This window comes from Sarcophilus harrisii, chromosome 2 (genome assembly GCF_902635505.1).
Source record: "Sarcophilus harrisii chromosome 2, mSarHar1.11, whole genome shotgun sequence".
In the NCBI taxonomy this organism is placed as follows: Eukaryota; Metazoa; Chordata; class Mammalia; order Dasyuromorphia; family Dasyuridae; genus Sarcophilus; species Sarcophilus harrisii.
The window spans coordinates 162,006,706-162,021,492 of NC_045427.1; the positions used below are offsets into that span (position 1 = coordinate 162,006,706).

Sequence of the window (14,787 nt, forward strand, 5' to 3'; positions counted from 1 at the left end):
TAAAATGAATATATAGTTTTCCAATGTATTAAAAAATTTAGAAGTCCCTAATTAGGGAAGAGTCTGGCTACATATGTAAAGCATAAAAGTAACACCTGATAAACTTGGCAGGAAAGAAAATGATTGAAACAGCTGCAGGGTATGAAGCTATTACCATATTACAGTACAATGATTGGTGATCATATAATTGAGAAATCATCAAAGAAATATTGAATTGTGTAGATCTTGTAGTATGCTTTATTACTTTAATGAACATAGGATGTAATGGTAGAACAACTGGTAGGACGACTGGATCTGGAATTCAAATTTCAACTCTGTTATTAAGTGAATGACTTCTGATATGTCATAACTTCAATTTCCTCACCTTTAAAAAGAAAGCCTTAGACAGTTAATCTTTAAGACAAGATAAAGAAACTAAAATCCAGGAAAGTGAAAGATATCCTAGAATAACCATGTGATCCATGAGCTTCTTTCATTTATTTATTTTTGCCAAATGGTTATCCAGTTTTCCAGCAGGCTTTTGGAATTCCCCAGCAATTTTAAAGGTGTGTTTTGGAGGTATTGAATACAAATCTTTGGTATATGTTGTATTCTATTTCTGGTACATCTTATTCTATTTCAATGGACATATTCTCTAATTTTTTTTGTACCAGCCTTTTTTTAAAATTGTTTCTCTTCAGTACATTTTGAAATCTGGTTGTGCTGATCCTATTTTGCCAATTTTAGTTTCCATAATTATTGATGCCCACATTGTTTTCCCACATGAATTTTTATAACATTATTTAACCCTATGAAATAAGTTGTTGGTATTTTCATTGAAAATACATTAAATTTTTAAGTCATTTTGGGAAAACTGACATTCTAAAATACATTTTTATTGGCCTGACCATGAGCAGGTAATATCCATTTGCTTTTCTTAATTTCTATCAAAAATTTTTTTAAAGTTCTCTTTGTGTGGGTCTCTTCTGTACATTTTATTAAACCAGTGCACAAATATTTGATGTTTTCCCTTGTTAATTGTTTTTCTATTTTTTATTTCTATAAATTGCCTTTATTTTCAAATGTCTTACTCTATGCTCTGCATTAGTCATGGAGGGAATAAAGATTTTGTGGGTCATATTACTATAATTTGCTAAAGACAATTTTGCCCATTTTCCACATTTATAATCAAGTGCTTTCAATTAAGAAAAAAAATCCCATTCTTTCATATTAGGCATCAGTTGTGTGTCTGTGTATGTTGGTGTATGTATGTTGGATGTTTATACTTTTAATAAAAAATAATTAACAGTACATTCATTGGTCCAAACTCCCAGGGATCATGTTTTACTATAAAACTTAAGCTGATTTAGCTCTTTAGTTCTAGGCCAGAAGAGGTTGAGAAAACATGGTCTAGTGGTCTGGGAAATGACGGGAAAAGTACACATACATACAAACACATTGTGTGGACTATTATACAAAATGTCAAAAGAGAAAAGCTAGTAAGACACAGTCAGTGGACACAAAGGTGTTTTAGTCCAGAAGGGACAGGTTGCTGTGGTGACTTCATCCACAAAGTCTCCTTGTGGAGGAGGCAAGAGTCAGGTGTGGTGAGTGGAGGCTGCTCTCCTCAAGAGTCCATCACTGCATCTGGCCCCTTGACCCCTCCATGGGCACTGAAGCCGTCCTGTGGCCCAAGGCTGCCCTGGCCTTGGCAACCTGGATGCTACGGTGGGCAGTTCCCTTTCTAGTCTGGATAACTCTTCTTTCAACGGAACAAACTGAAATTTAGTTGAGCACCGTGGCAACATACTGAAGGAGAATTTCTGATCTAGTTTCAATTCAACTGACTCGGGGATATCAAGACATGAGCAGTAACCAAGACCATAAATAAAGCCAGAGAAGAGTTCACGGTTGTTACTGAAGGAAAGAGATTTGGGGAATAAACCAGGAGGCAAATAACAGGAGTCAAGGTATCACCGAGACCGAAACGAGCACCCCGAAGAATAAAGTTCTTCTCATTCTAATGCTGATGAAACTGACGCCCAACGTGCCACGAAAGCCCCTAGTAGAGAAGGACAGAAAAGATAGCGAAGCCCGAACTACGGCGCATAGTGCCCACACTTTCTCATAGCTGCCCTCAAAGCGCCAGGTGGGAGAGCAAGGAGAAGGATGCTCCTAGACCATGTTGGTTATCAGCTTGGAAACTAAACTAGAAGGGAGAGTGAAAAAAGATGGACTCTTACTCATTCAGTCCTTTTAGATTCGCTGATGGGCAAGAGAATGGAAGGGACAGTGATGATTTCCAGAAAGCCAGGAATGAGGTGGCCTTTCTTTCCAGTGTCGCCTCTAGGCTCGAGACGGGAAGCAGCCCCCTGTGTTTTTTGGGCGTCTGGGTGGCAGTAGGAGTTGGAGCGCGGTCACGAGCAGCGACAGGAGCGGAGGCGAACAGGATCTGTAGACACCGATCTCCACTGGCAGCAGCCGCCATTCTTCCCCTACTGGCGCTGTGACCCCTTTTTCAGGCAAGAGTTTTCAAGAAAGAGGTATGTCACATTTAATAACTGGAGGCAGCTTGTTAATTCAATGGATATATCACTAACCTCAGTCTATTTAATTTTCCTCAACTATAAAAATGGGAATAATAATGTAGCCATCAACTGGTTTTTTGGTATTAAATTTAGTATCTTTAAAGGGAACATAATTCTATATATGTAATACATACTTTAAAAAAAAGTTTGTTTCTTTGTGAAAGAGTAATTTTTCTTTGGCTCCAACAAGCTTTTATCATTATTCCAAACACTGGTCATATGTTTATAGCTGAAATGCATCTTAAATGGATCTTAGAGACCATTTAGTCCAATTACACCACTTTATGATGAGATCCTGCTTTACCTGTGGTCACAGAAATAGTAAATAGCCCAGGATTCTTACCAAGGAGATACAGTAGGGGCTGGTGACCAGATCCTGAACCATGATACCTACATTTGCGCATTGATCCAGATGGCACCTTTTGAGATTCAAATTGATGAAATGATTATGGAGATATTTCTGAACACAAGCCTGATGGGTGGATTAAGATCTACTTGATCACTGGTTAGGTAATGAATGACTCCAATTCTATCACTCTCTTGTTATCTTGGTCTCAAGAATGTTTAGATTTAAATCAGATGCGAACACATTGATGGCAAGGGACTTGCTATAAACCCTGAAACATTTTTGGGAAGTTTTCTATAAATACATTAAAATCACTACTTTGGAAGTAATGGAAAGCTCCTGTAGTCCCATAAACCGTCTACGTTAGTTAGTATTCATTCTAACCAAAATGCCATTCCAGTTTGTATACATTTGGATGAATATGTAAGTGGTTAACCAGATTTTCTTTTGCAATTGCCTCTTTTTTTAAAAAAAATAATTAAATTTTAAAAAAAAATTTTTGTTACAATTTCTTTCCTTCCTCACAGTTGGTCCCCTCCCTATTGAAAAGGCAAGTGATGTGAAACCTAATATTTATGTGAATCAGGAAAAACATTTCCATATTAGCCAGGTTGTCAAAAAAAAAAAGAAAAGAAAAGAAAAGGAAGTAAGAAAAAAGTACTTCAATTTGCACTCAGAATTTATCAGTTCTCTCTCTGGACATGGATAGCAATTTTTGTCATATGTCTTCCTGAATGTCTTGGATACTTGTATTGATCAAAACATCTAAGTTATTCCCACTTGATTATCATTACAATATAATTATTACTATATATAATAATCTTCTGGTTCATTGTATTTTTATCAGTTCACACAGGTTTATCCAAAAGTTTTTGGAAAACATCCCCCTCATCATTTCTTATAGAATGAGAATATTTCATCAAAATCATACTTATTCAGACATTCTCTAATTGATGGATACCCCCCCAATTTACAATTCCTTGCCACCACAAAACAGACTGCTATAAATATTTTTGTACTTATAGATCTTGTTCCTTTTGGGGGGGATCTCTTTGGGGTATACACCTAGTAATTGTGTTACTGCATCAAAGAGTGTGCACAGTTTAATAGCCTTTTGATTTTAGTTCAAAATTGCTCTCCAGAATGGTAGGACAAATTCACAACATCACTAACACTGCATTGGTCTTATCTTTTTTTCCCACATTCCCCTCCAACATTTGTCATTTTCCTTTTCTGTCGTGTTAAGCAATCTGATAATATAAGGTGGTCTTTCAGAGTTACTTTAATTTGAATTTTTCTAACAGTGATCTAGAGCATTTTCTCATATAACCACAGGTAACTTGGATTTATTTTTTTGAACATTGCCTTTTCATATGCGTCGACCATTTATCAATTGGACAAGGCCTTTTAATTTTATAAATTTGACTCAGTTCCCTACATATTTGAGAAATGAGGCCTTTATCAGAGCAACAATTGTTGATACTAAATACTTTACTGTTTATGATATCTTTTTTAGCAAAATGTAGTTTTCTGATTATAATTTTTGTTCTTGCTTTGTCTGAGATTATGATGGTTATCCCTTTTTTTAAAAAAAATTTCAGTCTGTTATTTTAACTCTCTGTACGCCTTTCCACTTTAAGTGTGTCTCTTGTAAATAACACATTTTTGGATTCTGGCTTCTAATGTATTCTGCTATCTGTTTCAGTTTTAGGGTGAGCTCTTCCCATTCCCATTCATTATGATTACTAATTGTATTTCCCTTCTTTCTTTTTTCTTCCACTCATCCTTTTCTCTTTTTAACTTACACCTCCTCAAGAATTTGTTTTACTTCTGACCACTATCTTCTTTTTCTATTCTCCCTTTTATAACCTCCTCTCCCCCCATTTTTCTTCCTGGCTGCCTGTACATTTTTGACTTGTTCTGGAATATCTGGAATTGGACAATAATAATCCTGGTGGTATTCATTTTGAGATTTCTTTCAGGAAGTGATTGGCAAATTATTTCAATTTCTATCTTATCTTCTTTTTAAAAAAAAGATATCAGAGCAGTTATCTTTCATAATTTCTTAAAATGATGAGTCTCTTTTTTTGATCATGGCTTTCAGGTAGTCCAATAATTATTAAATTCTAAATTGTCTCCTAAATCTATTTTCCAAATTAATTGTTTTTCCAGTGAAATATTTCAGATTTTTTTTCTGCTTTTTTTCAGTCTTTTAACTATTTTATTGATTTTTTGATGTCATAAAGTTATTAGCTTTCACTTGAAGAAATTGTTTTTGTGGTTGTTGAACTTTTGTGCCTTATTTCCCATTTGGGCAATTCTGCTTTTTAAAGAGTTCTTTTATTTAGTGAATTTTTGTCCATCTTTTATCATTTGGGCAACTATTTTTTTCAAGGTGCAATTTTCTGCAGTATTTTTTATGCTTTTTATTTTTTATCAAGCTAGTCTCTTTTCATAACTTTCTTGCATGACTCATTTCTTTTCCTAATTTTTCTTTTACCAATCCTCACTTTATTTAAGTCTTCTAGTAATTGTTGTTGGGTTTGGATCCAATTAACTTTTTTTTTTTCTTTGAGGCCTTGCTTGTAATTTGTTCTTGCCTTATTTTCTTCTGAGACCTTTGAGATGAGGTCTTCTCTGCCACCACAATAGTTTTTATGTCAAGCTTTGTTTTTGTTTTTGTGTGTTTTTTTTTTTTTTTGCTTGTATGTTTATTTTTCTCAGACTATTTCTTGACTTTAAACTTTGTGCTCAGCTAGAGTTGAGAAGGCACTATCCTAAGTTTTAGGCTTTTTCATGGTTCTGTTTTCAGAATTGGTTCTGGGTGTGTGTGGGGAGGATGTCTACAAGTTTTCATTTCTTCTATGACGGTGTGAATTGCTCTTCTCATCTGTGTTCTGATCATCACAGAGAAAGTGTTCCTCTGAAGCAGCTAGTGATAGTGCTCTTGGAATAGGAACCATGGACAAGGGAACTGGAAGCAGGGCCTCTGCTCTCTTATAACTGACCACAAATGCCCTTCTTTGCCCTGGAATGATGACTCAGAGCTGCAGTTCTGCAACAGAGTGGCAAAGAGCTCTGGGCCCTGCACCCAGTGCCAGCAAAGGGTCCCTTGTAATCTCTTTCTGGACATTTTTTTTAACCTCCTTATAGTTTCTGGAATAAAAGCACCTGAAATTGTTGTTGCTGTTGTTAAGGCTACCTCCAGACTTGGTGTGCTCCGTGCTGGTTCCCATGCAGTGTCACATACCTTTCCTGCCAGCTTCTAAGTTTTCCTAAGCTGGGAAAATGCTTATTTATTTATTTATGCTTCTACAACTTCAGAATTTTATTTGAGACATTATTTTAAAGTTGATTGGAGAGTTACAATGAGAGAGTTAAGCTGGGTTGCTGCCTCTGTTCTGTCAACTTCTTGTAATTGTCCTATATCCAGATTTTTTTTTAAAAGATATGTGCAGATGAAAACCCAAAGGCTTCTCAGCCCTGAAATTGAACAGAGAAAAGTCAGTGGGGTTTAATGGAAATATCACTGGGCCAAACATCAGTTTGAATTTCTGCTCTACTGCTTTATCAGTTTGCTTCTTTGGGGGAAACCTCAGGTCTGAAGCACTGATCATTATCTATAAAAGGAGATAAAAATTATATTCTTTCTCTTATAAAGTTGTTATGAGACTCAAATGAGATTATGATTATAGAGTACTAATTTCTCTGCTTCGAATTCCTCATCTGTAAAATGACAGTAATAACTATTTTCCCAAGTTGTTGTGGGGAAAAAAACAAGATATCTCAAAATATTTTGTAAATCTTAAAACATAGAAATATTATTATTATTGATTATTATTATACTATTACTATGATTACTAAATCCCATTTCTATTTTAATAGCTTTTTATTTACAAGATATATGCATGGGTAATTTTTCAGCATTGACAGTTGCAAAACCTTTTGTTCCAATTTTTCCCCTCCTTCCCCCAGATGACAGGTTGACCAATACATGTTAAATATGTTAATGTATATATTAAATACAATATATGAATACATGTCCATACAGTTATTTTGCTGTACAAAAAGAATCAGACTTTGAAATAGTGTACAATTAGCCTATGAAGGAAATCAAAAATGTAGGCAGGCAAAAATACAGAGACTGGGAATTCAATGTAATGGTTCATATTCATCTCCTAGAGTTCTTTTTCTGGGCGTAGCTGGTTCAGTTCATTACTGCTCTATTGGAACTGATTTGGTCCATCTCATTGTGTTAAAGATGGCCAGGTCCATCAGAATTGATCATCATATAGCACTGTTGTTGAAGTATATAATGATCTCCTGGTCCTGCTCATTTCACTCGGCATCACTATTTGGGATTTCTTGCCAAAGAAACTAGAGCAGTTTGCCATTTCCTTCTCTAGTTAATTCTACAGATGTGGAAACTGAGACAAGCAGAGTTAAATGATTTATTCAGAGTCACATGGATAGTGTCTGAGGCTGAGTTTGATCGCAGGAAGATGATCTTTGTGATTCCAGGACTATTCATCATACCACCTAGCTGCCTCATTCCTTACTGAGCTTAATTCAACATAACTTCTTTGTGCAACCAAATTTTGACATAATTTTCCATAAGCTCTCATGACTGACAGTATCAAAGTCCTTGGTTAGATCTACAAATGTATACAGACTTCTTTCTGTTCTGCTCCTGGAATTTTTCTTGGAGTTGTCGGGCAGCAAACACTATATCAACTGTTCCTTGGCCCCTTCTGAAACCACACTGGCTCTCAGGTAGATGACTTTCTTCCAGGTATAAAATCAGCCTATTAAGGAGGATTCTAGCAAGATTCTTGCCAATGATGACAAAGAGAGAGACCCCCACCTTGTGATTTATCACAGGACAATCTATTTTTTTTTACCTCTATAGAGATGGACAGTGGAGACATCCTTGAACTCTACAGAGTTGTTGTACTGACCTCATTGTTGTATGCCTGTGAAATCTGGACAGTCTACCAGCACCAAGCCAGGAAACTGAATCACTTCCACCTGAATTGTATTAAGAGGGTTCTGCAGATCACCTGGCAGGATAAGATACAAGACACTAAAGTGCTTTCTTGAATTAAACTCCATTGTACAGAGCATAACTCTACTGGGTTGGCCACATTGTTCAAATGCCAAGTGCACACTTACCAAAAAAATTATTTTATGAAGCACTCATACAGGGCAAGAACTCAAAATATGGTTTATAAAAAGCAACAAAAGGACACTTTTAAGGTTTCTCTTAAGAACTTCAGAATCGATTGTATGACATGGAAGACACTGGCATAAGACCACCCAGCATGGTGTGCCCCCTTCAGAGAAGGTGCTATGCTCTGTGTGCAAAGAGGAATTGAAGTACCCAGAAGAAACATGAGAATGCCCAAAGTTAGAGAAGCCACCCCAAATTTTCATAAGGACTGTTTGTGTTCTACCTGTGACAGAGCATTCTGAGCTCATATTGGTCTGATCAGCCATAGGTGGAAACACTGTAACTCAACTCTAACACAGTGATATCATTTTACTCATCTTTGAGAATGAAGGACAATGCTCACAACCATAATTCAACACAAAAATTTGTTAAATGTCTCCTACATGCAGACATTGCACAAGGGACTGGGGACACAAAGACAAAAATGAAACAGTTTCAGGTCTCAAGGAGCTTCCTTTCTCCTGAGTAGGGCAATGTATAAAGAGAGAAATATCCTGCTTAACTTCTTTAATAGAATAATTATATTTAGTACTTAAAATTTGCAAAGCATTTACATATTTTATATCATTTGAACCTCTGGACGATGCAGTGAGGTAGTTGCTATTAATATTCCCATTTTATAGATCTGGAAACTCATATTGAAAAAACTGAATAATTTCTCCAGTATTATAGAATTAGTACTTGAAGCAAGATTCCAATTCAGCTCCTCCTAAGTAGAAGATCTAGCATTCAATTTACTAAATGATTACCTTGATGGAATTTAAAACAATGATTTTGTAAGAAGGATTATTTCTTTCTCTGTTGCAGTTTATTCATTCTCTTCTTGCCATTAAGGTTTTCTTTATGAGCTCCAAATATGATGCTTCAGGAACAATATTTAAATCAAAATGCTAAGGAATCCTTTTTCTCTAAGATATGCAGTTTTTGCTATGTCAAATGATTGTAATCTTTCAAATGTTTGTGATAGAAGTAGATTCTTAGGCAGAATGACTGCTACAAAAATGGACAGGCCTGAGATTTTCATGTGTTTGATCTGCTTGCCTTGAAATAGCATCTTTTTGACATTTATTGATCTAAATTTGGGCTAATGAATCAGATCTCCCAAATTTTCCTATAAATCTGATTCAGTACCTGTAACAACAGAGCTCAGCTCTAACAAAAAATTGATTTTGATTTTCACTGGTTGATTTTTTTATCTGAAGCATAATGGATTGTGCTCTATTCATTTAATTTTCTAAATAACTTTATTTGACTTGTTGCTATATAGATTTTCATATATCATAATCATATAATATGATTCATATCATATCAATATCCATAAATATTTACCAGGAGGGAAAGATTGGAAGCAGCATATGCCAGGCAGGTCAGACTTTCACTGCCCATTTCCCCTTCAACCACAGAGGAGACATTTTATAATTCTGCTCCCTAGAACTCCAAGGGAAAGCAGCTTTACGCACCAACAACAGGTCTTCAAGCTTGTCTGGAACCATTATCCAGGGAAATTTAACTTGTGAAGATAAGAATTCGATCTGAGTCCCTGCAATTCGATTAAATTCAATTAACATTTATTAAACATTTGCAATATTCCAGGCATTGTGCTAAACTATAGGGATACAAATAATGAAAAGAGAGACAATCCCAGTACTCTGGGAGTAATTATCTACTGGAGGAAAACAATATTCAAAAGAAAGCTGGAGGGGCCCTGGGAGTACAAAGTTACAAGGAGTGGGATCCAAGCAGAATTATTAAAAGAAAATGGAGAGTCAGCTGAAAATTCTGACCCACTATAAAGGAAGGTTTTGGAAGGAGTTTATTGGCTTCCCTCAAATCCTTCACTCTGCAGAGACAACTGAAAGAACTGAGAAAATGTTGAGTATCATGTTGAGTCCATTTGTATACTGATGGGATTGCTGGTGAAAATCTTTTCCTCCAGCTTTTCCTAGGAGAAGCATAATTTTTCCTGTAGTGGTATCAAGAAAAGTAGTTACTGGAAAATACAGCTCCTGCCTCTTGGGCAGCCACAGGCCAGCAAAAATCCAGAAAAGAAAATTTGCCCTATCCAAGTCCTTGACTCCATTAAATGTATCTTCATTAGAAACAAATAGGATTTTATCCATGGAAATAAAAGTAAAGGAGATTCATTACTTTATCTTTTGTTGCTATACCTATACACCATTGGGCCCTTCCATGTGAGTTGAATTCTCTTTCACAGTCTTTCACTATTAGAATATAAGCTTCTTGAAAGAAGGAATTGTCTTACTTTTCTATTTGTATTTCCAGTACCTAGTACAGTACTTTGCACATAGTAAGTGCTAAATAAATCCTTTTAAAAAACTCATTCATTCCCTTACTGTGTTGTAAGCTTTTTGAGTATGGTGATCATACCTTATTTGTTTTCATATTATTCCTAGTGTTTCATTAAGTATATTATAAATATTAGGGATATGGAGACAGGTCTTTCTCATCTCAGTACTTATCTACAGTATTATACTGTTTCTTCCACATATTGCTTAATCATTATTGACTGTACATGCTCTCAATAAATTGAAAATATTTATTTACTGAATCTTTTGTGCTAAGCACTACAGTAAGTGCTAAGGATTCAAAGATAAATGGTAAACAGCCTGTTTTATTCTATCATTGAAATACAAAACATACACATATAAAATCTTTACAGTAGTAATAACAAGTAACATTTAAATAGGATTTAAAGATTTGTAAAATGCTTTGTAAATTTTGTCTTATTTATTCTCACTACAGCCCTATAATAAGGAAACAGAAACTAATAGAGGTTAATAAACTTGCTCAAGATTATACAGCTGGTAAGGACCTGAGGCAGTATTTGAAGTCGGATTTTCCTGACTCCATGTCCAGCATGCTATGCAAAATAAATAGTTTAAGTAGTTTTTGGATGGAAAGGCACAAGTAGATAGGTGGCTTGCTGGAGAAGAAGGGGCTTAAGATGAGTCTTGAAGGAAATGAGGGATTACAAGAAATGTAGATGACGAATTAGTATATTCCAGAATGAAGAACAACAACCAGTACAAAAGTAGAGAGATATAAAATGGGGGTATCTGAAGGAAGAGAAGTAGCCCAGTGGGGCTGAACTATATAATGTGAAATGTATAAGAAGACTGGAAGGGTAGAAAGGGTTCAGTTGGGATTTGATTTTAAGTGCCCAGAAGGAAAGCGTGTATTTGATCCTAGAGCCACTGGGGAGCCACCAGAGTTTAATGAATAGGGAGTTACATGAGATGGTCAAATATATGCTTTCAAAAAGTCACATTGATATTTGTGTGGAAGATGGAATAGAATGAGAGATATAAAAAAGAATGTTATTATAATGTTCTAGATAAAAAGTGATGAGGATTGAAACTAGAGGAGTTAACTATGTTACTAGAAAGAACCAAGACTTATAGAAGAAAAATTGTGGAGATAGAAATAATAAAATTTAACAACTTTTGTTGGATGAGGAAACAAGTAGAGGTGGATACCAATATTGCAAAACTTGGTGACTGGAAAGATGTTAGTCCTGTTAGTTAACAGTTAGTACAGTAAGTGAAAGAGGGGTGAGTCTTAGAGAAAAGATGTGTCTGTTGATTCAGGGATGCTTATGTGACATCCAGCTCGAAATGGCCAATAAGCAGTTATTGATGCAGGATTGGAGATCAAGAAAGAAACCAAGATTGGCTATCTTGATGTGGGAGTCATCTGTTAGAGATAATTTAACCCATAGTGATGGGGTGGAGAAGGGTGGGGCTGATGAAGTTACCAAGTGAGAGAGTATAGGGAGAAAAGAGACGAGAGTTTCCTAAGTGCTCAGATAGTCAAATATATCTGTGATATCATCAATATGAGTATTCCCACCAGGGATACTAGATCTTATCCATTCCTGGCTTTCCTGTGTGACTTATCCATACCCTCTTATAAATCAATCACCAGGCGTCTTCCTAAAATCAGTGAGCCTTTTTCCCCCCACATCACAAACATACCAATGGAACACCTGACTAGCTATTGATTATATAATTGCAACTTTTTTCATATTTTTTTTGATGAAATCTTTTCTTTACTCTACTTTCACATTTTTGTATGGTTCTGAAGCCCACTTACACCTGCCATGTGACTCTACATTGCTGTCTGCAGAATTCTCATTTTCAGTATTCACAGACTGTAGTGTTCCTTGACTTGTAGCCATATGAGAGTATCAATAGACTTTTGACATTGTAAAAGATGGGTTTTCCTTTCTGGGAGATTTTTGAGGTCAAGAAAAGAACTTTTTGATTTGTCAAAAGTAGTCCAATCTCCTATGCTCCTTCTATTCAATGATGGGCCTAATCCAGTGATCATTTGTCCAAGATAGGTAATTTTTTTCTTTTCTTTTTTTAACTTGGCAAGGTAGTTGGAGTTGTTACTTGCCCAGGGTCATCCAGCTGGTAAGTATTAAGTGTCTGAGGCTGGATTTAAATTCAGGTACTCATGACTCCAGGGCCAGTGCTCTATCCATTGCACCATCATCTAGCTTCCCTACAAGATAGGTAATTATTGATGGAAGACAAATTTTGTTTGTTTGTTTGTTTGTTTCTCTGTGAAGTCAAATATGTCTGAATTCTCTCTTTGAGCCAAATCCGATGAGAGTAAGATTCACACAATGTTCATTCCCCTCCCTTCTTTCCCTCAATTATAATAGATCTTCTTTGCTTCTTCATGAGATGTAAGTTCCCTCATTTTATCTCCATTTTCCTCTTCTTCCAGTACAATCCCTTTTCCACATCTAGTTTCTTTTTTATATTATCACAATAAAATCAAATCATACCTGCACCCTCTAAGTATACCCATAATAGACATATAGTTCTCAAGAGTTCTTTCCTTTTTATGCTTCTCGAGTTCTGTGTTTGGAGATCATATTTTCTGTTCAGCTCTAGTCTTTTTATAAGAAATAAATTAAATCATTGAATGTCCATCTTCTTCCATGAAAGATAATGCTCAATTTTGCTGGATAATTGATTATTGGCTAAAATCCAAGTTACTTTCAGAATATCAGATTCCATGCCCTTTGATCCTTTAAAGTGGAAGCTACTAGGTCCTAGGTAATCCTGATTGTGTCTCCTTGATATTTGAACTGTTTCCTTTTGGCTACATGTAATATTTTCTCCTTGATTTGATAATTCTGAAATTTAGCTATGCTATTCCCTGGAGTGTTCAATTTGGGGTCTCTCTCAGGAGGTGATCAGTGAATTCTTTCAAATAGCTATTTTACCTTCTGGTTCTAGGACATGAGGGTGATTTTCCTTGATGATTTCCTGAAAGATGATGTCTAGGCTCTTTTTGCCTCATGGTTTTTAGGAAGTCCAATAATCCATAGATTGTCTCTACTAGATCTATTTTCTAGGTCATTTGATTTTTCCAATAAGACGTTTTACATTTTCTTCTATTTTTTTCTTTTTTTTTCTTTTTTTTTTTTTTTTTGGTTTTGTTTGACTGATTCTTGCTAGCTCATTGAGACATCCATTTCCATTTGTTCAATTCTAATTTTTAGTAAATTATTTTCTTCAGTTAGCTTTTTAGCTCATTTTGTATTTGGCCAATTGAATTTTTAAACAAGTTGTTTTGTTCAATGGATTTTTTTTTTCATTTCATAATTTTTTTTCAAGGAGTTGTTTTCGTTTTCCATTTTGTCAAATCTATTTTATAAAGATTTTTTTTTAGTTTCACTAAATCTATTTTGTAGGGAGTTTTCTTTAAATAATTTCTGTGTTTCTTTTTTCCAGATTCTCCTGCAATGTTCTCATTTATTCTCTCCAGTTTTCTCCTAACATTCTTTTAAGATCCTTTTTGAATTCTTCCAAGAGAGCTTTGTGAGATGGGAAACAACTCATATCACCTTTTGGGGTTTCATCTGGAAATGATTTGCTTTTAATATTCTCAAGGTCTGCTCTCTTTTTCTATAAAACTATCTATGATAAGAGTTCTTTTTACTTTTTTGCTCATTTTTTTTTAGAAAAGGTTGAGATCTGCTTGTAGGGCAAAGGGGAGATTGTCCAAGCTTCCTCTACAGGGGACAGTGGTTGCATGAGTCAGTGCTGCTTATTTCTGGTACGAGGTAGGTGGGGTCAAGTCTGGCATTATTCTAGGGTTCAGAGGCTCATTATTTGTCTCTTGTATTTGTGTTGGATGTCTTATAGCTAATCTGCTGATCCGTTGGCTTGCAATTAGGACAGAGTAGCCAACACTGCCATAAATTACTCCCAGTAGATCCCCTAGCATGCAGATCCCACACCACCTGAATCTGTCCCACACTTGCACTTGGCTGCTTCCCTCTATGTCCAATTGAAACAGACTTTTTCTGAAGTTCTTCGAAACTATCTTCTGCTGGAAATTTGTTATACTACAAATATTTGTGGGTTCTGTTACTCAAAAACAAATCCAGAGGCTTGATTTGGTGTTGATCCAAGGGAACATCAGAGAGAGCTCAGATAAAGACAAGTCTCCTCTCCATCTTTTTGGCTCCACCTTCTCTTTTTGTTTTGAAGATAAATTCTAAAGATTATTCATCTCACTTCATATCATAATCTAGAAGATAGGAATCCTTTATTTGCTTAGTTTTTCTTTTGTAAGTAGATAAATCAACAACTTTTGAGTGG

At 35.5% G+C, this 14,787-nt stretch overlaps 1 long non-coding RNA gene across 2 annotated transcripts in view; it reads left to right on the forward strand.

Annotated features, from left to right (window-relative positions):
- The first annotated feature begins 2,449 nt into the window (after window positions 1-2,449).
- Window positions 2,450-14,787, forward strand: part of LOC105749090 — a 148,906-nt gene continuing 136,568 nt past the window's right edge. For both annotated transcript variants that reach the window (XR_004231833.1, XR_004231834.1), the window contains exon 1: window positions 2,450-2,522. This is a non-coding gene — a long non-coding RNA (uncharacterized LOC105749090). The remainder of the gene's footprint in view (window positions 2,523-14,787) is intronic.